Raw genomic sequence first — 27,125 nt, 5'->3', positions numbered from 1 at the left:
ATCCCATGGAGGGCTCAGCAGATCCCTTGGGGACACCTAGGGACCTCTCTTGTCCCACTGCCTACACAGCACTACTAAGTACAGTGGGGGCGTGCTTCTGGGGCACACTGAAGCTCCACAGAACTCTCTTTCCATTGGCATATGCAAGAAAGTCTCTTCCTTATACCACTCATACAAATAAAACAGTAGCACAGGATAAATCCTACTTTCCTTTTTACTCAAATAAATCAGAGACAACACTGTTGGTTTCAGGAGGGGAGCTTACATTCTGCATCTTCCCACTTCCAGAAGAAAATTCTTTACTTAAGCTGGGAGCAGAGAATCCCAGATGTGGCTGGAGCTATGTGATTAATCAGTAGGTGATGTGCAATACGATGAGAGGAAAATCTGTAGATGGGCTAAAAGTAAACAACCATTTGGGGATGAAGGTGTAAAATACGATATTTTATTTCATTCCATTAATAGTTTGAAAAATAAATGCAACTAAATGCAACCTCAGTGATTTCCTTAAAAAAGGCCCAATATATATATTGAAAAGAAAAATATTTTAATAATTTTTAAAATCATTCTTAAGGTGTACTGTTCACTGAATTCAGTAAAACTTTCTCAATATTTTCAGTCAAATTAGGACTGCATTTTGGTCTTGCTATATAAATCTGAAAAAAAATCCAATTAAATTTTGGTCTCAAAAAGTGTCTTGCTTTTGTTGATACCCTCACATTTTATATTCCTTTATTGTTCTTTATTCCTTTTTTGTAGACCTTCTTTGTCCTAATTTACTTTCCAGTTTACAAATCAAACCCCCAATCATCTATGAGTTATTTCAGATTATTTCTCAGAGTTGTAACAATGAAATTACTGGCAATTTTTTAATTGATGCAACTGAATATATTTTACATTTTAATCAGTCATTTGTTTCTTAGACTGCTTGTTCAATTCAAGTGCTTAGCAAGCATTTTTAAGAGAAACAATTTTTTCTTAAAGATTCAACACTCTGTTCCATCTGCTGTGGAACTAAAACTCAAGAACATGATTTCTGAGACCACCCAAAAAGTCATGGAGAAAAAGAAAAGGAAGACTAGTCTTGTGAACTTATTTGTTATTTTTGTATTGTGAGCTTTATTTGTATAGTTTAGAATCTGGCCATCTGAGGAGTTTACTGTGCTCTCTTGAAAAAAAAATAAAATCGTACTACAGAACAGTACATTTCCCATTTTCTAAGCAAACTTTAAAGTTGTATTTCTTCCTATTCTGTGGATGTAATGGTCTCGCAGAAGCATAAGGATTTAACTTTAAAAAATGTATTTAGTCCATTTTCTAGTTTTTGATACACATAGGAATTTGTTTCAATTCTCTCTTGTTTCAAGTTAATGTATTAAAAATGTTCTGCACAGGCTACAATTGAACAGCTCGTTAAAAGACGTACTTAATTGCCTCCAGTAGAACTGTTATTTCCTATCATCTGGTACCATGCAACACTGGACATTTTACTCTATTGAAGAATTTCCTGTCTTTATCAAGTCAAACTCTGGGCACATTTTTCAGCAGAGAAGAATTAAAAAGGGAGGATCCTGTGCAAAGGAACCACAATTCATTAGTGTTAAACCTACAATAAATTAAACCAGTTTTTTTTCTGAGGCATTTTAGCTATCAGAGAAGCTTCCACACCACACCATTTTGTCATGTCAAGATATATTCCTAATTAATCACTGCATGCACATGCCTCTGCACTTGGTCAAAAGTATGGTTCTGGATGGGTATGGGAGAACATTTAATGTATGAGGACTGAAAAGAGCACTTCAGAAAATGGACCTATGAGGAGGACCCAGATCACACCAGCCACATATATGAGGGGCTTTACCTGTCAGAGTTTAAAAGTTATGTGTTTTATTGTATGGTTCTTGGTTCAGAAAGTTTTATTTGTTATACCCCTGCAGGGTTGTCACCCCTCATGTTTATTCCCCTTGTAGCCTTATCCCCAGTTAATTGCTGAGTTTTCTTCTTCCCACCTCTGCCCTAATCCCTGGTTTCCTATTGGTTACTTTTTGTGTCATTGACGAGTTGTTCCCCAACATGTTGTACCCAATCACATCCAAGCTCCAGAACCTTCCCTCAGATCCCTATAAATACCCATGTTGTCTCTCAATAATGCTTCTTCTTTTTTGTGTCTTCATTTACATCAGGTGTAGAGTGTGCTCTGCGTCATTTTTCCTTGGTCAACAGCTCGTCAGATGGGTGTGTCCACAGGCACTCTTCGCTCCCTGAGATTATAAGAGACAATTATGACATTCTGGGGTTTACATGATTCTGCTTTTCAAAAGGGTGGCTATTTCTTCTTATTATATTCACTTATCTCCATATATTATATGTTTGCACTACAGCTGTGACAGAACAGGAGAAAGCCCAGACAAAGAGAGGGAAGTGAGACAGAGGTGACTGCAAACTAATCAAAACTAATCAAAAAACACAGGTGTCAGCTGAATGGTAAAAGCACACCTTCAAATTTCATACTAGAAGCATATTATTTATTCCTCGTTGTCCACTATTCTGGTTTTGGGTTTGGAAATTTTTTTGTGAATGTGATTCTTGTCTGAAAATTTTCTCAGTAGAAAGCACAGCAACTTACAAAGAATCAAACATCCTTAGATAAAGAAACATCCTTCCAATAAAGAAGCAGCATTGTGAAGCCTGCTTCTTAGTTCTCTCTCTCTGCTCACATCAAGAGCACTAGATCAGAAAAGACAGTTAACCTTCCCAAAAATACTAGTTTCCCATAAATACTACTTCAAGACTCTACCTATGACAACACAAATATAGAAAAAAGGGAAAGATAAGGGTTTCCTTGAACATTATTTGGCTCTTAGGGGGGTGGAAAAGGAAATAAAAAGAACATTTTACTAGCATCAGGGAGGGAGAGGAACTAAGCAGCCAGTTCCTGGTATCCAATGCTTGTAGCAAGGACTAGACAGCTGAGAGCACCTTCCTGTCAGCCTGGCAGAGCAGAAGAATTTTCTGCTGTTTTACCTGATAGGAGAGGATGTGCTTGGCATAACGGTTTGGCAGATGGAGCTGGCCTGGTTTATTCAAACACTAAGACAACAATCACAAGATGAAGAAAAATACATGACTGGAAGTAAATGAATGCCTGTAACACAGAGAGGTCATTAAGGAAGAGCCAAATTATTGGGAGGTAGGAGCATGTGAGCAACGGAAACCTGGAAGGTATTGGAGATGGTGAGGGAGAAGAGCAGTCCTGGGAGGTATAACTTGGAAGCTGGAGCCTGGATTTTACGGCTTTTAGAAAAACACAGTGAATAGGTGGAATAATGAAAGTGAAAGTATGGAAGGAGTAATGCTAGTCTGTCAATCAGATTCCATTTCAAAGCCTGGTTAAATAAGCATTTACTTATACCAAATAGTGGTAGATGGCTGCAGCTGACATTCTGATAACCCCCAAAGAATTTTCTACCTATAGAAGTGCACAATGAAGTCTATTTAATATGGCCTGCATTTCAAATTGAGCAGACAAATTTAATAGACTGCAGCTTTTTGTCTAAGGACAAAGGCAGGGAACTGTGTAAAGCTGAATACTATGAAATACTCAAGAGTCTGCTTCTGGCAGGTACTTAAGTGTCTGTTTTACAGTCATGGACTTTGGAGGAAATGCTGTACATAAAAAAAAAAAAGAGCAGGAGGTGCTTTTCCCATATAGTCTATTACTTCCTGCAATTCATGAGAACCCTTTCCTTGTGGATAAAGGTCATCTTTCATTTATGTACCATATCTGTTTGGTTTGCTGAAAAGAGTATCCTTAAAACATATTAAAATATGAAAGGAAATGTAAAATTAGGAGTAAAAGAGTGTGTGGCAGGACTTCTGTAAATAATGACTATTAAAGAGAGCTGGCCATTGAAATTGCTCCATACAGAAATATCCTCATGGCACTAGAGATCACAGACTGAAAAAAAATGGCATTTACTGACTATTGTTGCCACACAGAGACTTTAAAACCACCGGCCAACACTTCTCACTGCTGTTTTGAATGGCCCAAAAAACAAATGTGAGGATGTTAAGAGAGGTGAGAAATTTTGCAGAATAATGCTGTAACAGAGAGTCAAGCAAAAGGAGAACCAGCAACCTAGACAGCAAGGGAGCAAAGAGACTAGTTTAAATTAATGGATGCATTCAGGAGCAAGTGTTATAGTATGTTTGCACATGTCCGTGTCACTGTTCTGTGCAGAACTATTTCCATCTTAAACAGACCCAAGTTTCCAAATGACCCCAGCAGAACCCAGAAGATGACTGGGTGGGATGATGGTGGTGTCCCTGTAACCCAAATCTATGACACACAGGCAAACAAGGGGAGGGGGCATGAGCTGGGATCAAGATATGCTCATCTCCTGCTCAGCACAGGGGATTTGATAGGTCTGCCTGGAGTGCACAATAGTGAGAAGCTGCCATTGGCCAGCGGTGGGTTGCCCACATCAGGCAGCAGCAGCCAACTGCAGAACCACAGCCTGCCTTTGAGAGGCCATGGGCAGCACTACTTTTCTTTTGACTGGAAATGAATGATGGTCTTTTCACTTTGATGACACTTCTATAGCAAACTCCCCCCATCCTTGCTCAGTGACAGAAAAATGTGATTGCAATCCGTGGTTAGTGGAATACATAAGCCCTTCCACAGCCAAGGGCAAAGAATTATATTTGTAACCACTCCATAGAACACTTGAATAAAATATGGCTTAAAACTAAACCTACATAATTTCCATTATTGTTGCTATGTTTTTCCATGACTTGTGTACAAAATTGTGTTCCGAGTTGATCAGCACAGAGATGCTGCCACTGGAGCTGCAGAGCCCTGGTCCTGGCTGTCTTCTCATGCATGATGCACCCATGGGTGTGGGGGTTGTCTCCTTGACTTGGAGCATACACAAAACTAAAATGTCCTTCAAGTCCTCCCCAGCTTGCAACCACTGCCCAGAACACCCTGAATACTCAGAAGTATTTTACAAGGAAGTGAACATCTTGGTGACCATCAGGAACTGGAGCAGGACTGGGGTGATACCAGTGAGGAACGTGGAGTAGCAGGAAGGATTGTGAAGGAGAGCAGATGCTGCAGTTGGTCAGGACTGTCCAGAACAGGATTCGTGGGATGGAGGGAGGGAAAAAACACAAATGGCTGGTAGGTAAGCAGCTCTCCAGTACCTGCAAAAAACCCAAAGCCACTCAGGAGACTGTGGCAGTACACAGTGTGGATGTGCAAAGGTGAGAGCACCAAAGTAAAGCAAGTTAGAGAAAAGTCTAAACCAGGAAGACCTTCAAAATAAATAATGTGAAGCCTATATGTTTTAGAAAGTGCTGCAAACATGTGATATCTTCAGTTGCAATGGTAGGGAGAGGACTTCCTGGGCACTACATGGGAAACCATTCAGCTCTTCCTATAGCCAAAGATGCTAAGACCAGGCAACTGAAAGGGATCTGTACAGCAGCAGAAGGATATTGGGGTGTGTCAGCAATGCGAGCAGAAGGACAATGCAGAGCTGCAACTCCCTTCCGCTCCTGCCCCCTCTGCCAGACATCCGGATTCCAGGCACAAAAGGGCAAAGTAATTTTTTCCCCCTTGAATAGCTTTTTGGGACTCTGGGAGGCTGTCCTTGAGACTTGCTCGCCCATACAAGCTGCGAGGGCTAGGTTCAATTAATCATGCCATCCATGGTAACTGTAGTAGCACTGGAACCAGGCATTCTAGTAAAATATCTTGAGCCTGCTTCCATTTTTCCCTGCCTATTATTTCTGTAGCACAGTTGATGGGGTTTGTCACTTGTAGGTAAAGGAGCCATGGCTCTGCTGTCCGAGGAATGTATTTCTCATATAATGATGCATGACAGAATGTTATATGTATTCTAGCTACATTTTTTCCCCCTGTTGCTTTTTCATAATGCTTTATTACCTAAACTTTTGTTTAAAAAAAAAAATTTGTTCTATGGATTTTAATCAAAACAAAAAAAACCCAACCAAACAGAGAAATTTCCCCAATACTCAGAGTTTACAGTTCAGGAGATTCCCCAAACAAGCACAAGCAAACATGCAGCACTGTTCTAGGACACATGGATATGTTTGGGATTTTTCACCTTCCTGGAGACTGGATAACTGCATGGTATGCAACATCTTTGTCTGGAAACCTTGTTATTATTATATTATTAAATATTATTAATCAAAATCTTGCAGAGAACATCAGGTCCTAACCTGGGAGCAGGGGTATAAAACCATGAAGTAGTACCATGCAGATTGTTTTTCTTAATGAAACATTAGAATAATAAAAACATATGCTTCTGTATTTGCTGTATTTTTAAATAACCACTCAGCATTTTTAATTTTAGTTTAATTTGAATAAGTTTTAGGAGTTTAGATTGTAATATGAAATTTTTCCTGCTGATATTGCATATGTTGTTGTCTTCAGGTTACAGAATTCCATAAGGAAAACGTTTTTTGAAAGTGGGTTTTGACTGGCTAGTTGACAGGTACTTGGAGCTGGTAGACAGGTACCTAGACTGCCATAGTCCAGGGTTTCCTCTGGGCTTTCTGTAAGGTCTACACACCTAGTACATGATGGATCCACCATGCAGAGATTCCATGGAGCTCATTCAGTCCCTTGATGTGAAAAAGGCAATTTTCACACAGTTTTCCAGCATGGTACAAAAAAAGTCACATAACCATGACATCATAGTTACTAGCAACAGAGAGCTCTAATATAACCAGAGAAGGCATGGAAGGAAACCTGAAAAATAACAAATAAAAAATCTTTTAAAAAACCTGTCCCACAAACTGAGACTAGATGGCAAGTCCTAAATTCCACTTAAATTATTAAGTGTCAGTTGCAGGGGGAGTTAAGAAGTCTGTTGGAAGGAAGCATTTTCTTAAGAGAAATCTATTATTTTTCATTCCCATTTGCACTGGCGCTGTGGCCTGAAGCCAAGTCAGGGACCAGTTCTCAGAAGGGAATTAGAAGGCAGAGCCAAAACATAAGAGCCAGATTAATTGTCCCAGCACTGTAAGCGTGCCACCAGCACACTGCAAGGACCTTGCTGCATCCAAGCCAGTGCAGATTCCAGGCCCATGGGAATCAAATACAATAAAACAGGGTTTGTTATCAAACCAGACTTAGAATTAGACTGTGCTCAGACAGTGGGGACCAGAGCTGCAGTGAGAGGACACTGGTCAAGGCAGCTGAGTACCCTCTGAAATGCCATTTTCATAGGATGCTTGAAGATCTGTAAGGCCAACAAATCCAGTAAACAGAAAAACAAGTCTCCTTAACTCCAAATCAGGACAGCTTCTGCAATTGTCTGTTTACTAGAGAGTATCCAAAGGAGGGCAATGAAATGGTGAAGGGACTGGAGGGGAAGCCGTAGGAAGAGCGACTGAGGTTACTTGGTCTGTTCATCCTGGAGGAGACTGAGGGGAGATCCCATTGCAGTTACAACTTCCTCAAGAGAGAAAGCGGAAGGGCAAGTACCAATCTTTTCCCTCTTGTGACCAGGGACAGAACTCAAGGAAACAGCATGAAGCTGTGTCAGGAGAGGTTTAAGTACGATATCAGGAAAAGGCTTTTCACTCAGAGGGTGATTGAGCACTGTAACTGCTCCCCAGGGAAGTGGTCACAGCACCAAGCCTTACAGAGTTCAAGAAGCATTTCAACAACACTTTCACGCTCATAGTGTGACTCTTGGGGATAGTCCTAAGCAGGGCTAAGAGTCTGACTTAATGATCCTTGGGGGTCCCTTCCAACTCAGGATAGTTTATGATTCTATGATTCTATTTCCAGAAAATTACATGTCTAAACATTTTGACTGATGGTACACAATGTTGCTAATGAAAAAATCCTGTTTTATTTTGCTTTGCCCAACAGAAAATTATCTTCAGATTACAATCCTATTATTAGGATCCCACATTACCCACAGCCACAAGGGAAGCCTGACAAAGAGGAGACCTGAAGTTTGGCTGATCCCCTAATGCTTCATTTTGCATTTCCTACCTTCACACATGTGCAATTCCTAAATGGTCAAAGGGGTCACACAAAGGAAAAGAGTATTAAAATAAGTTTCCTGTCTAACATAGCTCTGCACCTTGTGAAAATGCATTCCACAGACAGACTAGTCACAGCAGAAGGAACAATGTGTTGTTAAATGTTTTAAAAGCATATCATCTTCCTTGCTTCTCAGTGGGAAAGTGTGCCTAAAACTTCAATATTATTCTATGTATTGGCATTATTCACTGCTGATGTTTGTCTGCAAAACCTTTCAGAAAATCTCATGGGACATTAACATCAGTAAATTATTTTTAAATACAAGATATGCCTGGGTTGATCCTAGTTCAGGGTTTTTTCAGCAGTCTGAGACAGGCAGAGCCAGGAGCTGCTGGGACAGGGTAGCAAGTGGGCAGGTAACTTCAAGATACAGTTCACCCCAGGGAATTGCAAAGAAAGATGGGGACTTCTCCACAGGGAGATGGACTTCCACTCCCTTTGATCCAATGCAACTGCTGGGGAGCAAAGAAGTAATGCAGCCAGTGCCACTGTCAGGTGGCAGCATATTGCCTCTCTCTTCAGTCCAGGATCCCATTCAAAAGGGGCTTCTTGTTCATCACATTCCTCAAGTTTACTTGTTACCTTTCCTTGCAGGCTTTCTGCTGCCTTAGCTAGGACCCTTTCCTGGCCATCACTGAGTGCAGAATAAGAGAAAAAAAAATACATACTTTTTCTGCATCTAAAGAGCAAAGACAAGAAAAAAACCTGTAATGTCTGCTTGCCACAGCACTATTCAGTGTTGTAGCTGGCAAGCTTCAATTTCTTCATAATTTTAATTGTAACTTGATATTCTGCCTAGTCCTCATATATAGAAGATAGTTAACAACCATTGGATGGGAGAATATGCAACCTCTTTCAACTAAAAAAACCTATTAGCTTTACAGCTCTGGTATAAGTGGCTAATATTTTGGGACTAAATGACCTGCTATAGTTACTAAAATCAATTTCTTTTTTGTTCTTTTCTCTCTTGGTTTCTCTCTCCACATTTATTTCCTTCTTGATCTTCCTTTTAATTCCCCTTCTCATATTTTTATTTTTTGTTCTGTATTGATTTTTCTGAAGTTTAAAAAAAAATCTGGGGCTTGCAAATATTTTCCTTTATAAAGGTCACACAGTCATTTGCACTGGACTGCTGCTTTAAAATGAGCCAATTTCTGTTCATCTGACTCTAGCAGCAGAAAGTAAGAGATAAGAACATGCACAACTGGAGCCTGGGCACCCCACAGTCAAGTTGTGTACACCCATCCTTGGCCATCAGCTGAGATCCCTCACGCCTAGGACATCTACCCCATTTAATGTAGGGGTTTGTGGTAACTTGAAGTTCCCCCAAAAAACTGACTGTGGGGCCTAATCCACAGTTTATTTTTATCTTACCCATCTTTCTAGGCAGCCTTTTCTTATCCCTGACCAGTTCACTGATATCACCTGCATCCTCTAACACTGTCATTTTAGCTGCCTAAGCTATGTTTTCCTTGCAGAGTTTCCACTTAAAACTCTGCTCCTGACCTTCAAGGCTTCCATAAAATTCCAAGAGAAGCTGGTCAGTGATTTAAGCTCTCACTCACAGAAATTACAGTCTTAAATCTATTTAGTATGATGCAATGACTGTAAACTCTCCAAAGATTCAAAGACAGTAAGAATCTCGTTTTTACAAGAATAAGACATACTGAGTAGATCAGGGAATCTGCTCATCAGTCATGAGTAATGAGGTGAATATTAACAGCAGAGGCTTCAGGGACATTTTATGTTTGAAGGCTGGCAAAAGAGTAACTCATTTCTCTTTCTGGACTAATGAATATTTAATTCAAAATGGAACTGTTCGTATTGGAGAGACTTACTAGCTTGGTACATTGAATATTCACCTGGGATACATATATCATGGAGTTTAGTTCCTTCCCTGGACAAGGAAAAATATTTGAATATGGTCAAGCCAGAGATTCAGTCTGGACCTTTTCTGTCCCAAAAGAGGACGCCCAAACTCTTGCATAGCATTTATGAGGCCTCATGACCTCAGCAAAACAAGCAAACAAAAAATTCCCAGACCATTCTGTATTCAATTAGTCTTTGGTGGTTAGGAGATGAGTGGAATTGCAGAAAGAGAATATAAATACATAGTTATACAAAAAACTCATTTTACAAACTCATAATTTTACTGTTATAGGTACAAACCTTTTAACTAAAAATACTGGGAATTCCTGCCAACTCCTAGCTATGACTTCAGTCAGGCATTATCAAGAGCTGGAACAAGTAAGCATTTCACAAGCCATTTTCAGATCCCCTTTGCCTCACCTGCATGGCACAGGAAAGTGTACCAGCCTGCCTGGCCATCAGAGACTGCTACCCTTGTGCATTTCTCTAAAAGTGTTTGACAGGTGCAAGTCTCATTCTTCATCAGACCAAAACCAAACATCAAAAAAACCAAAAAATGTAGAAAACTGCAGCCATATAGCAATGCTGAATTCCATTCCAGGAGGTCCAAAAAATTTTGTAAGTGGAAACATAAAATGTACAGAGCAAACTATAAGAGAAATCAGTGACCAAAACATAGCCATAAGGAAAAAATGCTATTACTTTTTCCATAATTTTGGTCACAATAACAAGTAATAATGAAGTACTGGAGCCATTAAATGAATTAGCAAAATTTGTGAAGTCCAGTTTTACTGGCACATTTAATTTTCTTGTAGCTGTTCTATACTACTGTCAAAGATGGGGGGAAAAAAAGCTTAATAATTCTAAATACAGAGTTGAAGTCTCTTCCCTCCAGCTTGGAAGAAAAAAAATGGGATAGACTGATCTCTGCTCTCTTCAGATGTGCCATGTTAATGGTTAGGTACCTGTGTGCAAATGCCTGTGTGGGCAAAACCATGGACCCTGCCCTGCCAAACCTACCAAGAGCTCCACTTCCTACAAATAATGACTGTACACAGGGTCTGGGAGAGCTCGAGCACTTGTGCTTCATCATGCCCTGTTTCTGTGCATTTCAGCTATTTCATGTTTAAAGAGCTTTAGTCAACAGGTCCAAATCTTTTAGCTGCTTTTTAGTTGCCCAGTGAAAAATAATTAATAGTGAATTCTCAGTGTGAAAAATCTGTGATCAGTTTTTCGGTTAAAAATCTCTTTTCTGAGATGTCTCAAAATACTGCTAATTAAAACAATGTTAGAATTCCATAGTATTTCACACGTGATCTGGAAACAGACAAAAAACCCCTAGAATGACTAGTGTGCTTATGTGATTTCAAACACATTGAAAAAAAAATCATTGAAAAATTTCATTTTAGCATAAACCCAAAAATCTGCAGCAGTGGGATTTGTGGCATACAGAAAATTGATAAATCCCCTCTGCAAAAACAATATCCAGCAGAAATCCACATTTACAAACTGACTTGCAGGCTGTTGCACAAGGAGTTGGGGCTCACATCTCCTGAGACATTTTTGTTCAGCTGAGGCTTTCTCACAGATATAAGCTCCACTGCAACAGGCTTTGAAGTCCTGTGCACACCTGCATAGATTACAAAGAAGGGAAGGCAGGTCCCTCCACACCCAAACTGTAAATTAACAATGCAACATGTCAAGTTAAGATATGCCCTCCAGCACCTTGTTTTAAAGTCAGGCTGACAATCTCCTGATACACTTAACCCTTTCCCTGGAATTCATACCCAGTTTTCAGTCTTCTGAAAGAAGAAACAAATTTAAAGGAGTGACTGTGTGGGGGTTTTTTAATCTATCAGTTCAAACCTGGGCCATCTGCTCTAATCCAAAACAGGAACCGAATTTTTTTGTGCACAAAACAGAAGAAAGTAACCAATGTACTGACATGACTTTTGCAGACTGCTTTGTACAGCACAGGTTGAAGAGAGTCAGATGTTGCCTTTCCTTTTCAGCTGTTTCTCCTGGAAGAACCCTCTGCTATGGGTAGATCATGGCAATTACTGTTCTTTTTTTTTTTTTTGACAAAACCCTTCAGGAAGTTCTGGTCTTACACCAGACAAGTGTGCCACCAGTAACCACTCCTTCAAAAAGGACTTTTAATGGAGTCAAGAACAAATATAGCCTCCCAACCGGTAAGACTTCCTAGCCTTACTAGTCTCTCTTTCCTTACTTCCTCACTTTGTCATGGTGGCTCACTAATCATACTCATCATGTCCCATCACTTTGGACCAAATGGTAGGTGACAACTAATTCCTGTTCCATCTGTAATGTTAGCTTCCTTCTGACCTGAACTCCTCTTGACACTAACTCATCTCATGGATCCTATAGCTGTGAAGAACAAGCATGTGACAATAAAGGACTTTGCTGATGGCATTGATGTGGTTTCTGCAGGGAAGAGGCTAATGCCTGCTACAACTCCATGCACTATGTTTATGTGACATGCATGCACACAGCAGACATGTAGGCACAGAGCTGAGGCTCTGAGGGGCCTCCTGGGGCTGAGCAAGCTGTGCATCTCACCTCGTTTTAGCCAACAGCACAGGGCCAAGCATGCATCCACTTAGAGGAAGGCACAGGGCACCACTGGCTTGGTGCAGCCATCTCCATGTCTCCTAACTGCTCTTCCAGGGAGATCACACAGCCCATTCTGGTCTGTGGTGCTCCCTGGTGGCATCCCCATACCCTCCACCCTGAAGGTGAGAGACTGGAGGCATTCAGGTTGGGCTGCCATCTTATAGCATGGACCTGGTGGTCTAAGCCACCATTGTCCCAGAGGTGGTAACACCAAAGAGCAGAGCTGTGCCAGTAAGGGACCAGACTGCATCCCCTGGTCAAGCAGCACAAGTCAGTGATAATTTCTGCATCAAGGTGCTGGATCTTACAGCAAGACCTGACATACTCCTGACCAGTGATAAAAAAGAACATCCACATATCCACCTCTACTACTGGAAACTTGTGCTCATCTGCCTCCTGTAAAGAACATATGGTTCAACTTCCAGGTGTTAGAAGACTTTTCATTTGACATAAGTGCAGATAAAAGCCAAGAGCTGCAGCCTATATGGCAAAATATGTTTTTCAAATCTTAATTGAAAAATTCACATTTGGATATTCTGCCTATTCGGTTTTCATGGAAAAAATAAATAAAAGAATGGACTTTATTTTGTCTCCCATTTTCTCTTTCTGTTTTACACACATCTCCTTCCTTGTCACAAGCCCATAAGGAAGAGATCCAACCCCATTTTCCAGAAAGTAGGAATGATCTATTAAAACTAAAAAAGCTGGTTTTCAGAAGGTTCTTCTCAGTTGAAAACAAATGTAACTCTGATAAACATTCCTTCTTCATGTGTCTGTTTTAGGTAGCTTACTCTAACTCCAAGCACTTGGGTGCATATTCTTATCTGCATCAAAAGGGACTTAATATCCTAGGAGACAAGTGAAAAAGGATGAAAAACCCCCAACATTAGGGAATGGCAACCACAAGGCAGTATTAAAGAATGTAAAGAGAAAAAAGAGACAGAAATAGGACCCAGATTCTTCAGATGAAAGCTGAACTGTGCCTTCCATTCAAAGATAACCAGATAACAAGAGCAAACCATCACATTGCCCAATGACTGTACAAAACAGAATAAGGAAAAGACACAGCTAATTAACAGCAGGGATGTAAAGAAGGATCACTGCAATGCAATGGTGGTGTCTGCATTGCTTATGTGAGACTCTTGAATTCCTGGCTGCTTCTCCACTCAAAGAACTCTGAATTCAGGTGTAAGGTTTTGGTTTGTTTGTTTTCCTGTTACAATTACAAAGTCAAAAACAGGAGTAGCCAAGGTTGTAAGACATTCTGATACACCTCAAAACACAATCACTCCTGGGGAGCAGATTATGTGGGGAAATGTGATCAGTCTTTTCAAAAAAGGAGACGAGTGGGCAGCCCCCTGGGTCAAGCTGGGACTCACCCCATGTCTAAGGTGACGTTCCATGCACTCTGTCTCCTGTCTTCTATTAAAAAAAAAAATCTGTTTCCAATCATAAAATGTGCACAAAGAATCCAAAAGAGGACACAGAACAAAAACACCCCACCATCCCTGGATAATTCACAAGTAACTAGAGCCTATCAAAATCCCACACCCAGAGCGTGAGATAAAAGGAAAAGGGCCCAGATAGGGAACATTTGGTATCTAGATGAAAAGCCAGCAAACCAATGACTTGTTGCCTAATAAATTTCTAAAGACTGGGACAACAAAGAATCCCAAAAGCTTCCTCTGACATGCCAGGATGGGGAACGGCATTCCAGATGGTTCCAGTGCATTGAAGCTATCAGTTGTCTTTCATGGTGTGCTAAGTGGATTTTTAGGGTTTTTAATGAGCACACCTTCAACTCGGAAAACAGATTAAGAAGGATGTGCACATACACTCAAAATAAAGTGTAATATATGTGGACAGATAGATGTGTGTGCCTATGAAGAACAGAAGTAATCAGCAGTGGCCAAATGCTCTTCCTGATCAAAATATTACTTTTAGAACACATGTCAAATAAAGCCAGCACCTGACCTTAAACAGCTTATTTTCCCTCCTTTCTGCTCCTTTCCTTTTCACCTTTTATCTCAAGAACCTTCTGTCTCAAGAATCCACAACTCTCAATTCCCTCAATGAGATAATTTAGTGCATTAGCCATAAGAAGTACAACACTGAACTGACTGCCCTGAAATTGATTTTCTCGTGTTAGTAACATAGAGAGTGCAACAAACACATAAAAATGTATTACTTTCATTTCAAAGGAAAGGGCAACTTGATCTAATCTCAAAAGTGACTGAAAATAGCACTAGGGAGTGTCTCGCTTTTTGTAACTCACTGAATTCACACCACTTTAGCTTAGCTGGAAGAGAAATAAAGACTCTCTGGAAGTATTAGGGAATTTGAACTTTTGGGAGGAGCAGCAACCAGTTCTCCTCTGAGCTAATCTTAAAGGGCAGAGTACCTATATAGTCAGTAGAGGGGTGTCTCATTAATTCTGTGAAATATTGACACATAAACTGAGCCAAGTGTAATTACTTGCCCTTGAAGGCCATTGCAAGTAAGGGCTTGGAGTTCCTGCTGCCATGAGTTCATGCTCCCTTCAACTATATCATGAATCTAATTGACCTGGTACCTCAGAGGTACAAAACCAATCCATTTTTATAGAACCATGGCTCAGAGGAGGAGATGCTATCCTGACTATGTGGGGGCCTGGGCTCCTAAACCTCCTTACTTCCACTTTGACTCCTCAATCAAATTTCCATATCCTCTCACACTAGCAGATATAAACTCTTTATTGTTTTAAAACCTTTTTCTATTACACAGACATTTAGAAATCAATTGGCAGATGCCTCCTTGTCCTAGAAACAGGACTGCCCACTTTGCCCTTGGGGAGGAAAATTTCCTTGCACACTACACCCCAGCCTGACACTGTATCTGCACCCAGGTTCCCCAGGAGCTGCTTCTCAAGGGCACCCACAGGGGCTTTTCCTTTCACTGAAATATGATCTGATCCACACTCAGTGTTGTGTGACATGACACACATCTTTGAATTCACCCATGTCATATTTAACACTGGAAACAGCCCAGTTTCCTCAAGCTCATATGGGATGAGACAATGACCTTCCCTCTGTTGGTTATGGTGATTGGTGTCACACTACATGGCCTCATAAATGGCTCTCTCTTTAAGACAGGATCAAGTGTCCATGTCTAGCAGCATCCCACCTAACTCTGGCCACTGCTATCCTGGCAGACAGCCTGTAAATGAGTCCAGTAAATTCAAAGAAAAAAAGTGTAGCAATAGATATGAAGTGACTGAAGAAGAAAACCAGAAGAGCATTTACCTCTGGGTGCTTGGTGATACTCCTGAGTGCTGTGAGCAGGCTCATGTCAATTGCTCTAAAGACAAGAGAATGCAAACAATAAATTGCCAGCTATTTAAGGTTAGACAAACATAACTTTAGAATTTCTTTTCAGAGGATAAAACCACGACTGCTGGCAAGTTGAGATGCCCTTAAGGATAGAAAATTACATTAATTTAACAGTCAGACTTCCATAACACTTTCTCTGGGATTTCTCAGATGGAAATATGTGTGAATGAGCTCTGTGGACCATGTTTTAATAACCCAACATTTCAGGAATCATCCAGATTGACTGCACATACTCTGCACAAAAGATTTGTGGATGTTCAATACATCTGAAAGCTCAGGAACATGCTGGGCTTAGCATGCATGCTCGACTCAGTTGAATAACATGAATGAGCATAGTAAATCCAGAATCCTGGACACTTCAGACTTACCATACTATAGATTCACACAAGCAGAACAACACTGTCTGAAATCCTCAGGACTTTCAGGCCAGCTGCGCACATGTGGGGTAGTTAATTTGTGCATGCACTGCCCAAACAGTGCAGATTTCCAGATTTATGTCAGCTCAGGCAAGGATCTATCACAGTCACTGGGCAGGGCTGCCCACTGGCAAAAATCCCTGGGCCAGTGTAAAAACCTCAAGGCTCTGCCTAGCAGCATACCTGCAAGGAAAATGGGGCATTCTCAGGGGCACTTAGATCTACAGGGGCTCTGTGTTAACCCCATGGTAACAACAAGGGCTTGCTTAAGTCCACTTTGCCTCTGACAGACAGATGCTTTTTTCTTCAGACAGTCCGTGCCTGGTGTCAGTATTCAGAAGGCTGTGCTTGTTTGTACTAGCCCATATGAGGAGCCCATGCAATGCTAATTATATGCTGTAGGTACCTGTTAAGCCATTTTATAGACAGTTGTGTGCCTTTATAATTTAAAGGGACAAGTGCAGTGAGTTACATGTAAATGAGGTCTGGATCAGTGTCATAGAATCTATAAAGGACACAAGAGAGGCAAATAAACTGGGGAGCCCTTTTCTTCTCTGTATTACTCCAAAGGAGGCAGGCAAAGTAGAGGCTGATGTTGCCTACTGATGGGGAAGCAGTGGTTTGCTAGCACAGCCAGAGGCACTGAGTGCCCTAAAGGAGAATGTACCTGTCAGGAACTGGGTGTAGCAGCGGCCTCTCCTCACCAAACCCCAGCTGGCAGGCTGGGATTGGTAATGAAGGGAACACCCGCAGCAGCCCTGGAGGGAGGGAAAGGCTGCATCCGAGCTCTCCCCTCCCAGATCCCTGGGGCCAGATTCCTGCCCAGCACTGGTGCTTGCCACTCAGAGGAGAAACCCAAAAAGAAATTTGCTTGAAGGAAAAGCCAAGAAAAGGAGGAAAATGGCTAGGGAAGTAAAGCTCACTGTATCTATGGCCAAGTTCCCAGAGCTATGCAGTTTCCTAGGAGGTATCGTATGTGATAGCACAACATCAAACCATGAACAAATAAAGTGGTATTATTTCACCTACTGCAGTGCAACTTCAGTTGTGATGTTCAATGGAGGCAAAGGCCTGGCAGGATTCTTAAAAGGACTTGAGCCTGTCTTGAACAGTGAGGGATACAGAATTGTCTTCTTCTACACTCACCACATGTCACAGGACAATCCATCAATAACGGAGACAATAAAGGACTTTTACAAGAGGTTGGTATTCTTGTGTGTCCTTTCTTTCAAATTCTCCCATCTTTCTACATTTGTATTAGTCATATCTGAAAACTAAAATCATAAACTGAACCAGACATTATGTTACTTTTCTAATAGTTTGGATGGTGATCTAGGATAGAGGGGTGACACAACTCAGCAGAGGCCTGAGATTTAGAACTCTTCTGACTTTCATGAAGGAATTCCTGATTTGATCATCTCTTGACAAAGTTGTGCTTCCATAGACACTACCTTGCCACAGCTAACTGGAGATGGTGAGGATAGTTCTTACACTGGAGTAGGTGCTTGTTGAAGAAAATTCCCCCATCAGACACCCAATCCTGATCATCACGAACAAGTCATCTTGGGGAAAAGTAAAATTTCAGCTTCCAAGCTGATCTATCTGTAAACCTGAATGAATTTATGCAAGAGGTGTTTCACAAACCAGACATGGTTATCCAAGGGCCCTCACTTCTCCCAGTCCATTGCTGGATGAGCAAGTCCTAAGTCAAGCACCACAGAGTGTGGCTCACCCATTGGAGAAGCCACCCTTCCCTTCCCTCCCTGCTTTCCTTCAGGCCAGAGATACCTCCAGGGATTAGATCATCCCTTGGTGTCAGCCTTCATTCTTGCTTGCCAGCCATGGGTGGGTGTGTTATTAGTCAGATTTACATGTCTAAAACGTCATCTGTGCAACCACCCCAGGGCACAGCAATGAATTCACAGAGAATGCAAATAATGAAAGAGAAGTTCAATAAGCAGAAAAATCCATGTTCAAGTTGAAGTACCCTCACAAGCAGGTCAACTCTACTTGCAGCAAGTTAGCTAATTCTCACAGGATTTACTACAGGGTGTGTTTTGTTATTGAATGCTTCTTTCAGTTGTATTCATGTTGCTCAACTAGATGCAGTACATGCTCAGTATTTGTCTCTAAAAAGTAAAAAATGAAGTTCAAGAGTCTAACACAAGGGGCACATCTCCAGAGCACCCACAATAGGCATTTAATCAAAGGCACTTCATAGGCCATGACCCAGAAGTTATTCACCTACCTTAACTAGCTGCTTGCAGTCTGCTTTCACTCTGTGTTCAAAGCACCTCTCTCTGTGGCACTGGGATGCTGCTGTCCCAATGAAGTAGTAAAATCACAAGGAAATCCAGACAGATGATAAAACATGAGCTCAACATCAGAGAAATGTAACAGATTACACGCAGTTGACATGGTACTAAAACAAACTGTAAACCTCTTTTAAACATTTTCATGACAAAAAAACATGAATCTATTTTAAAGGATTCACACTTTTCATGACCAAGGCAAAACTAATGGTCACAGCCAAATGTTGTGGGGGAAAACCATGTGTGGGAGTATGGGGTTAGTGAAAAGCAATTTCAAAGCCTATCAATACCACACTATCAGAAGTGCAGGAGTAAAACAGCTGAGTTGAAATGGTGTCCAAAATCTATCCTCCTCATGGGCTGGCTCTAGATCAGTTGTCAAGGGAAGGAGCTGTGCTTTCCTCCTCCTGTACCACTGGGAAGGAATAAAGAGCCAGAGCTGCAGCTCTCAAGGGGAGAAAGGGAAATAGGGAATTCAGAAAAAAAAACAGAAGTAAGAAACTTTCAGATGGCTTTCGGGGCATGGGGGTGGAAATGTCACTTCAGATCTCTGGCTGTTTCACTGCACCCATTTGCACATTTGCCTCCCCTCTGCCTGCTCTGTGGCCAAGGCCACCACAAGGCTCACCCACTGCCCAATGCAACTATGCCACCGAGGTCTTATAATCCTACACCTGGTGCAACCTAGTTTACCTGATTACATCGCTTTTGTTCACATTAAGTGTTCATTGTGAAACTCTCAAGACAGGAAAAACTAGATAACAGGGGAAGAGCTCCTCTGTGGAGATTGCCACAGATGACACTGTTTTCATGGTTCAAGACATAAGATCCAAAATGATCAGAAATTTTCCTGGCATTTTGTAAGTATGCCATTATTTTTCACAGCTAGTCTGTTTAAGGAATAATAAAACCAGAATTTATTTAAGTTTGCATTCACAAAATGTGCACTAAGAATCCAAAGCAGGACAGAGAGCACACACACCCTGTGACACCTGGGAAATCACAACTAACAAGAGCCAGATTTTTTAAAACTGTTTTGAAGAAATCAAATTTATAAGAAAAAAAAAAGATTTAAAGTAATTCACAGGAGTGGTTGGCACACCTGCTAAATTATTCAGATAAAATCAACAACCCCACAGACACATTCTTGTTAAAATTCCTCCTGCTGCTACTAGAAAAATAAACAGACTCAGCCTACTCTTCATGTTTCTTTTTAACAAATGTAGTCGTAACCTCGGGCCATCCCCTGAGGTTGTTTCTGTCCTAGACATCAGCCATTATCCCTCCACACAGCAGCACAGTTCCAGCCCTGAGTCCCCTCCTTCCTTGCTGGGTTGCGTTAACAGGTGTAGAGAATATTAATCCCTTCCTGTTCCAAGGAAATGTGGGAGCTGCCTACCATGCTGCTTTTAAATAGTACTCTCTTGATTTGTGGCACTCAAGGTTTATTAAGGGCCTCCATCTGATCATGTCTCATGCTGTGCTCCTCAACAACCTCAAATTATGAAGAATTATGTGATCCAGAAAGAGCATAGCAGTTGGTATTATCATGTGGAATAATCTGCTTCAAAATGTCCTCAGACTTACATCTGCACAAATCCATAATATTAATTAATTAATTCACTAGACCAAATTGATATTTTCAGATAGCAAATTTATGGTTTTGCTTGAATAAAAATTAACTACTAAAAATAAAGTTATAACCTTTGCATTTTGCTCATATTTTAAAAGCCTACATGTAGCATTAAAACCAGAATTATTTGCTTAACAATTTTCCTATAAAATATACTAAGCTATTTTATTAACCTTGTTTATGTTGGATTGAAATTTAAAACCTATTCCATTCTAAAAGTCCCTTTCTTTGACTCACCATATGGGCCATACGTTACAGGTTTTTCTCTGTCTAGATTTACACAGCTAAATTAATGACAATGTATAATCTAGGACTGATTATCTACAGGTTATTTTCACTTCTAAATTTTAGTTGGTGTCACCAATTCAATGCAATAACTTATTATTAAGCACACACATACAGAATGTGACTTGTAAACTTTCACATAGCAGATGATGGACATTTTACTATAATCACTAAAAATTGACAGTATGTGATGGAGAGTTTTGATATTATTTGTATTAAATGTCATTCCCAATAGGAGACAGAGTATTTGTATGTAGGTAGAATATTTTTCTTGTTTCTATGTAAAGTATTAATGAAAAACATAACAAACCAACAAACCTATGCTAGTAGAAGGGACATTGTTGAAACACATTTCTAATTCCTTGAAGAGTCCTGTTTTATTGTTATTTAAGGGAATATAGTGGTACAATTAGAAGTGTTTTAAAACCACACCTCACACCCGTTCAAGGAATGAATTTGTTGAGCAAAAACTTCACTTACAGTGAGTGGACAATTTCTCTAAATTTTCAATACGAAAAAGTTTTGAAGTAAAATGTAGCTGAGTTTGCTATTTAGATAGCTGAAATATGCTGCTCTTTATCCTTAGTTACAGCACTGACCTCAGGAAGCCCCAGAAAATGTCAATGGAGAATTGCAGCCAACAAACTACTAAAGCTCCATCCTGTCTTGTGAATGTGCCATTGATTTCAGTGGTGTGGGACCCATCTGAAAAGCTTTGCTGAAAAATGGTCATGTGTAATTCCACTCTAGGATTCCTCTTTTAATTATGCCATTCTCAAAAACTGCTAGTGCCAGCAGCAATGTACACTGGCCTAGAGTTTGTCTCAAGTTTCTTTTACCAGCAAGACTAAGGAAAGCCTTCTGCTCTGTTTCATGTGCTTTCCATGCACAGTTTAGTCTATAAAGCATACCTTCCTCTGTGGGATCCTAATGCTGTAAAAATTATAAACTGCTGCATACCTCCACCTAACAGAAGAGCTGCCATTTCTTTAATAGGAATCAGACTGACACTTCATTAATGCAGTGTAGATTACTTTTACCACCTTTCCAGGAAAGAAGAGAGCTCTATCAGCATATACGGGGTATTATTGTCATTTATGTATGAAGAGGCAAGTGGGTCTGTTGCAAAGAGTCCTTTGATGATTTATGATCCAGATGGATTCAGAAATATCATTTCCTTAACAAGGACTGAGCCATCTCTTTGATTTGTTTTCTCCCGCTAATGACAAGTGTCTCATGAAGTTCATCATACTCCAGTAATGTTTCTCAAATTGTGGATTGTGACTCCTTTGAAGACCTGAAAGCATTCAAAAGAGGACATGTAACATTAACAAAAGCAGAGTAAGTCAGCTCAGTTCTTCCAGGCAAAGAGTTATGTTTACTGGCTACCAGTGTTCACACCAGCCCAGGAATTATGATGCTCTTCTCATTGCTTTTAATTGGCTGACATTAGTTTGGTCCCTTCAGCACATGGGCATGATTGTTTATACTTGCAAGCACTAATTACCAGCAACTCTCATTATCCCATCCTAAAGGGACTGACCTGCTGTCAATTCAGGAGGCTGTACAAAAGATGAATGAACCAGAAAACACGACATTTTCAGAAATCCTTGATGTATCAGGATGAAAGCAGAATGGACGGCAAACAGTTTCCTAATTTTTAGAGAGGTAAGTAATAGGTGGCCTTGAAATTGTGAAACATAGAAAGAGAATGCAGTGCATTCAGCTGGCCTCCACACCCACAGAAAAAGTTGTTTTTAGGAGACAAGTACACTGTTTGAATTAGGAAGGTGGCAAGCTAATAAGAAAGGAGCAAGTGAGAAGGGAGACTCAAAGAACACTCATTAAAATCAAGATGTTGAGGACAAAATTAGTCATGAGTCCAAAGAACACACACAAAAAAAGAAAAATATAATTGCCTAATCATCAACACCAATAGCTGGATAGCAGATGAAAGGTTCTGGAGTTAATACAATGATCAACGTGACAGTGTTACAGAGCCCAGCAGGATGAGTATGTTAAAGCCAATTGTTAGGAGCTGTGTAGGTACAGGGAACAGAGGAGATGGCCTTGCACATCATGTGAAGTACATCATTACGGGTGGGCAGCTCAGAAATCACTCACAGCTAAAAAGTTTGGCAAAGCTCTGCCCATTCGATTTGTGTGTTCCACTCAGCCACCACAGGCTCTTTCCAACCAAGGTGCTCCCTTTGCAGACCTGTTAAAGGTGTGCTTCCCTACAACTAACCTCCAAGTTGCTGACACTAGGGAAGAAAATTGTTTTGAAAGCTTATGAATTACTATTGTCACTTACGAAGTTCAAGATGAGTGAACAGGTGGTCTATTTTGCAAATTATCAAATCAAATCAGCTAGCTACGTGACTAGATCCATAATGAGTTTTGTGGCGCATTATCACTCACATCTTCTATCCGAATGAAGCATATTGGAGGTCTTCTGTGGCCATCAAACAAATGCAAAAGTACAGGTAATAGTTTCCTGATTTAAAGATCAATTGCCTCTGATATTGTCATGTGAAAGGGAGGAGGGAGACAGAAATGCAAAGATTTCTAGTCTTAACTGTATTAATATAAAGTTATTAGCTATAAGCGCCCTCAGGATAATCAAAGCTTTATGAACCCAGCATTGTCTGTCGACTAATGGACAGCACAGAGACTGGAAAGATTTTTGACTCCTCCCTATGAGGACCACACTTAAGCCAGGGAGAAATTATTAGCAATAAGCGCCTCCAGAAAAATTAGAGCCTTATGAACCCAGCACTGCCTGCCGAACTGCTGGACAGAACACAGGCTGGAAGGTTTTCTAACCTCTGATATGAGGACCACACTTAATAGCTAGAACTTTCCCCATAACAGCTCCCGAAATAACATTTATTAATACAAATATGTGACAATTATTATAGGTTCTGCTTTGCCAGTGATAACGTTCAGCTGCAAGATTGTATTTAATTGATAATAAAAGACCCAAAAGAAACCAGCACAAAACACATTTTACAGAGACAAACACACGAAACTCAAGTTACAATACAGCAATGTATCCCATTTTCACAACAGACAGAAACTAGCAACAAAGAACTACTAACTAAAACCACAGCCACCTAAAACACTTATCTAGACACTCTCTCAATAACATAGGACAATAAAATACCTTGCACACCACTCTCTCTGTAACACAAAACAAAAGGAAAGAGCAGAGCCGCTTTTTATCAACACATGTTGAAAAAGAAACCGCACATTGAAAGTAAAGCAAGTTACTATAGTTGCAAAACAGAGCTGGTCTTATAAAGTAAGAATAGCAAAAAGCAATAACCAATATAAAGTAGCAAAGTGTGAACCAAGCTACTATTATTAGCATGTAACAAAACACAGTTAGTAAAGGAAATGCTTATAAAATAAGAATCAAAGTAGCTGTTAGCATAAGATGTAAGACAGAATGTATAAAGGAATAAGCTTTGTAAGAAAGTAAAGTTAAGGAAGTAAAGTATAGAAAAATAGAAAGCACATGGTCTTCTTACACCTACATTGTTCCAGGAGGTAGAAGAAGGCAGGACAAGCTGCAGCAGCTACCTCAACAAAGACATGGCATTTTCCCCTCTCTGTTGCAGTTTAAACTGCATTTCTTTTTATACCTTATTTTTTTCTTCAGGTGGTTGTGTGACTTAAGTCAATCTTTTGGTGGGGTGATACAGATGCCCAAGGGGAGGGGGCTCCTTTGAGTAGTCATAGAAGATATCGCAAAGGGAGGCCCTGTCATTTTTTAACACTCCACCCTTTGTTAATCTCATCAGTTTGAAAGATTTTGTTCTCTGCTGGAGCACCCTTCCAGGGGGCTGAGGCGTCTCCCTCAACCCATCAGGCCTTATCAGGGGCCATCACCCCACAGATATAAAGTAAATCTGGTTGAAGCTGGGTTGAAGACAGTTTGTGCCAGTGATTTTGGCACAAGGGATTATATGTCATGAGTTACATGTAAAGACTGTGAAGTCCAAACCATTAATCTATTCAGCTTGTGATTTGAAAGGACAAATGTGTGAATAATTCTATGAAATTCTTGAGAAACTTTGTTCAATAAGCCACAGTTCCAAAATGCTGCTGGCAACCATCCTTCCCTTAGGAAGGGAATGTGAAGGCAGATATTACATTAAATGCTATGAAACAAAAAGGAATTTGAAAATAATTATTAGTACCTAGAAGGTAGGGACTAATAGAAAAATAAAAGCACAATAACAAAAAATAATATGTTAAGAAGAAAAAAATCTATAACGAATAGACTAATAGATTCTACACTGTCTCTTTAACATATTGTGAGATGAGAATATAAAAATTATCCATAGCAGTATAGAAAAGGCAGAAGTGTTAACCAAGTCTATTCTGTGCTAGTAATCATCCCAGTTGGTATATAGTCAATCTAAGGTAGTGATGAAAGGTGAAGTCTTGAAACTCTGCAAGTCCTCCTGTTTGGCAGAACAATAGTGCCAAACTTGCATTCATATCTCAAAATCTTGCTAATTGATTCAAAGATTATGAATCTCTTGTGATCATCTGTCCTGCCCTGCTACATAGCACAGTCCATAGGACATGTATGAATCCCATCTTAAACTGCAGAACATCTATGAGGAATACACCTACTTTAAGACTAGGACTTTTCACTTGCAGCAAGCATGGATAGAGCCCTTCCCAAATCTTTGTTCATGAAGCCTAGGCATGATGATGAAGACTAGAACTATAAAATTGAGAGGTTTCTTCTTGTCAAAACTTGTTTTGACTCAACTTCTGGCCATCAGAGTCTCCCAGCTATCTGCATTATTCACAGACTAGAGACAGGTTCCCTCCTTTACCCTCTCCACAGTCAAATATGAGTATTATGAAGGACATTTTGCCATTTTTCAGGACTTTGCACACTTGCTAATGGGGCAGCATTCTTCCTTGTCCTCTGAAAACCCAGACTGGACACTGAACACCAGCAATTGTTAAACCAGTGCTAAGCACCAAACAGCAGTGCCTGCAGGAGAACACTAAATGCATGTGCAATATGGGCGGGTACACATTTGCTCACACTATGTCATGGTTAGTTCCATAGCACATTTTGGGAATATGTGAATCAGCCCCCTGCCAGCCAATGCCTGAGTATGGTTTGAGGGGTAGCATGGGACAAGTTGTTCAAGCAAGCATTATGGGTGAAACCACTTTGTTCAGGGGACTCCAGGTGTATGGAGGCAAGCTGTGCTATCCCAATTGTCCACACAGAGAACTGACCCTGGCCCACTTTACTGATTAGCACAGACATAGACTTTATAAGCTTCTCTAGCCAATTTCCTCATATTTTTAACTTCAAGGGTTACAGAAGTTTGTTTTTCAATGACCCACACCACCAACTCATGCTCAGACAGTTATTCACCCTGTTTACCATGTCCCTCTGAACATCACTCTTTCCCAGCCCAGATTTCTCCATGCCATCTCTATGACCTAAGATTTTTGTTCTCTCTCCAATGACTTTATATTCAACCATGTTAAAACAAGCAATCAAAGGGCATTTGAATTATAATACCATCCCTTTGACATTTGCTAGTTTCTTCAGCATTAATGTCCTTTGCAAATTTCATTTGCACTAGTTCTGTGCATATATATATTTGGAAAAAGTACTGAACACCACAGATAGAAGAATAATTTCTCAAAGAACTCTGACATAACAAATCTGTTTAAGGAAGAGGAACTTTCATACTAAATAAGAGATTATGCAATTTCCACCTGTGGAGACATGGCAAACTCAGCTAGACAAGACCCTGAGCAAGCTGATCTGCCTTTGAAGCTGATATGGCTTTGAGCAAGGGGCTGGTCTACATGAGACCTGCAAAGGTGCCTTCCAACCCAAATGATTCTGTGATGATTCTCCATTTGCATTACAAGGTTTGTCAGCTGGCCAGCTCTCAATCAACGTAACACATGCCATGTTAATTTTATATTGCTTGGCTTTCTTAATTGCTGTCTCATGTGATGTTGGGTCAAATTTAGTCATTCCCATCATCCTTATCAAACTAACTTGCCATCTCATTAAAAAAGTGACAAATTAGATTTACAGTATCAAATTCATTTATAGTAATGGTGACTGGCATTAATTATATTTTTTACCTGTAATTTTTCTTCAACACAGTCTTAATCAACTTGTCATTCTGCAAATGATTTGCCATAGGCCTTACAGTAGCTACAAAAACTTCTGGATTTCCAGCTCTTCCGGAGTTTCAGGAATCACTGAACACTTCAGCAATTAGACACTCATGAGAACGACTCTGCTAACTCCTTTGAATGCAGTTATCCGGGCGGCTTGTTTTTAATGTCCATCTCCTCCTGCAGTTCCTTGCAGGGCAGAAGTGTTTCCCTGCAGCCTGAACGCCGCTGCTGACCCGGTCCCAAGTGAGGTATGCAGGGCAGGGACCCCGCTGTCCCCGCCGTGCCACGGGCAGTGCCGGCCCGAGCTCTGCCTCCTCCTCCCACCAGGACGCGGCT

The 27,125-nt window shown here is 40.5% G+C and overlaps 1 long non-coding RNA gene across 3 annotated transcripts; it reads right to left on the bottom strand.

Moving 5' to 3' along the window:
* Window positions 1-206: 206 nt before the first annotated feature.
* Window positions 207-27,125, bottom strand: LOC139671910 (uncharacterized). Of its 3 annotated transcripts, none has more exons than XR_011697813.1 (5): window positions 26,751-27,125; window positions 21,564-21,900; window positions 18,622-18,692; window positions 15,871-15,925; window positions 207-2,261 (listed from the first exon to the last, which is right to left on the bottom strand). It is a non-coding gene; the product is annotated as an uncharacterized lncRNA (long non-coding RNA). The 3 variants fall into 3 exon arrangements; XR_011697812.1 differs by having other exon boundaries at window positions 18,622-18,689; XR_011697814.1 differs by having other exon boundaries at window positions 18,622-18,689; window positions 21,647-21,900.

Source organism: Pithys albifrons, chromosome 5 (assembly GCF_047495875.1).
Source record: "Pithys albifrons albifrons isolate INPA30051 chromosome 5, PitAlb_v1, whole genome shotgun sequence".
Lineage (NCBI taxonomy): Eukaryota > Metazoa > Chordata > Aves > Passeriformes > Thamnophilidae > Pithys > Pithys albifrons.
This window is presented reverse-complemented; position numbering and strand designations above follow the sequence as displayed.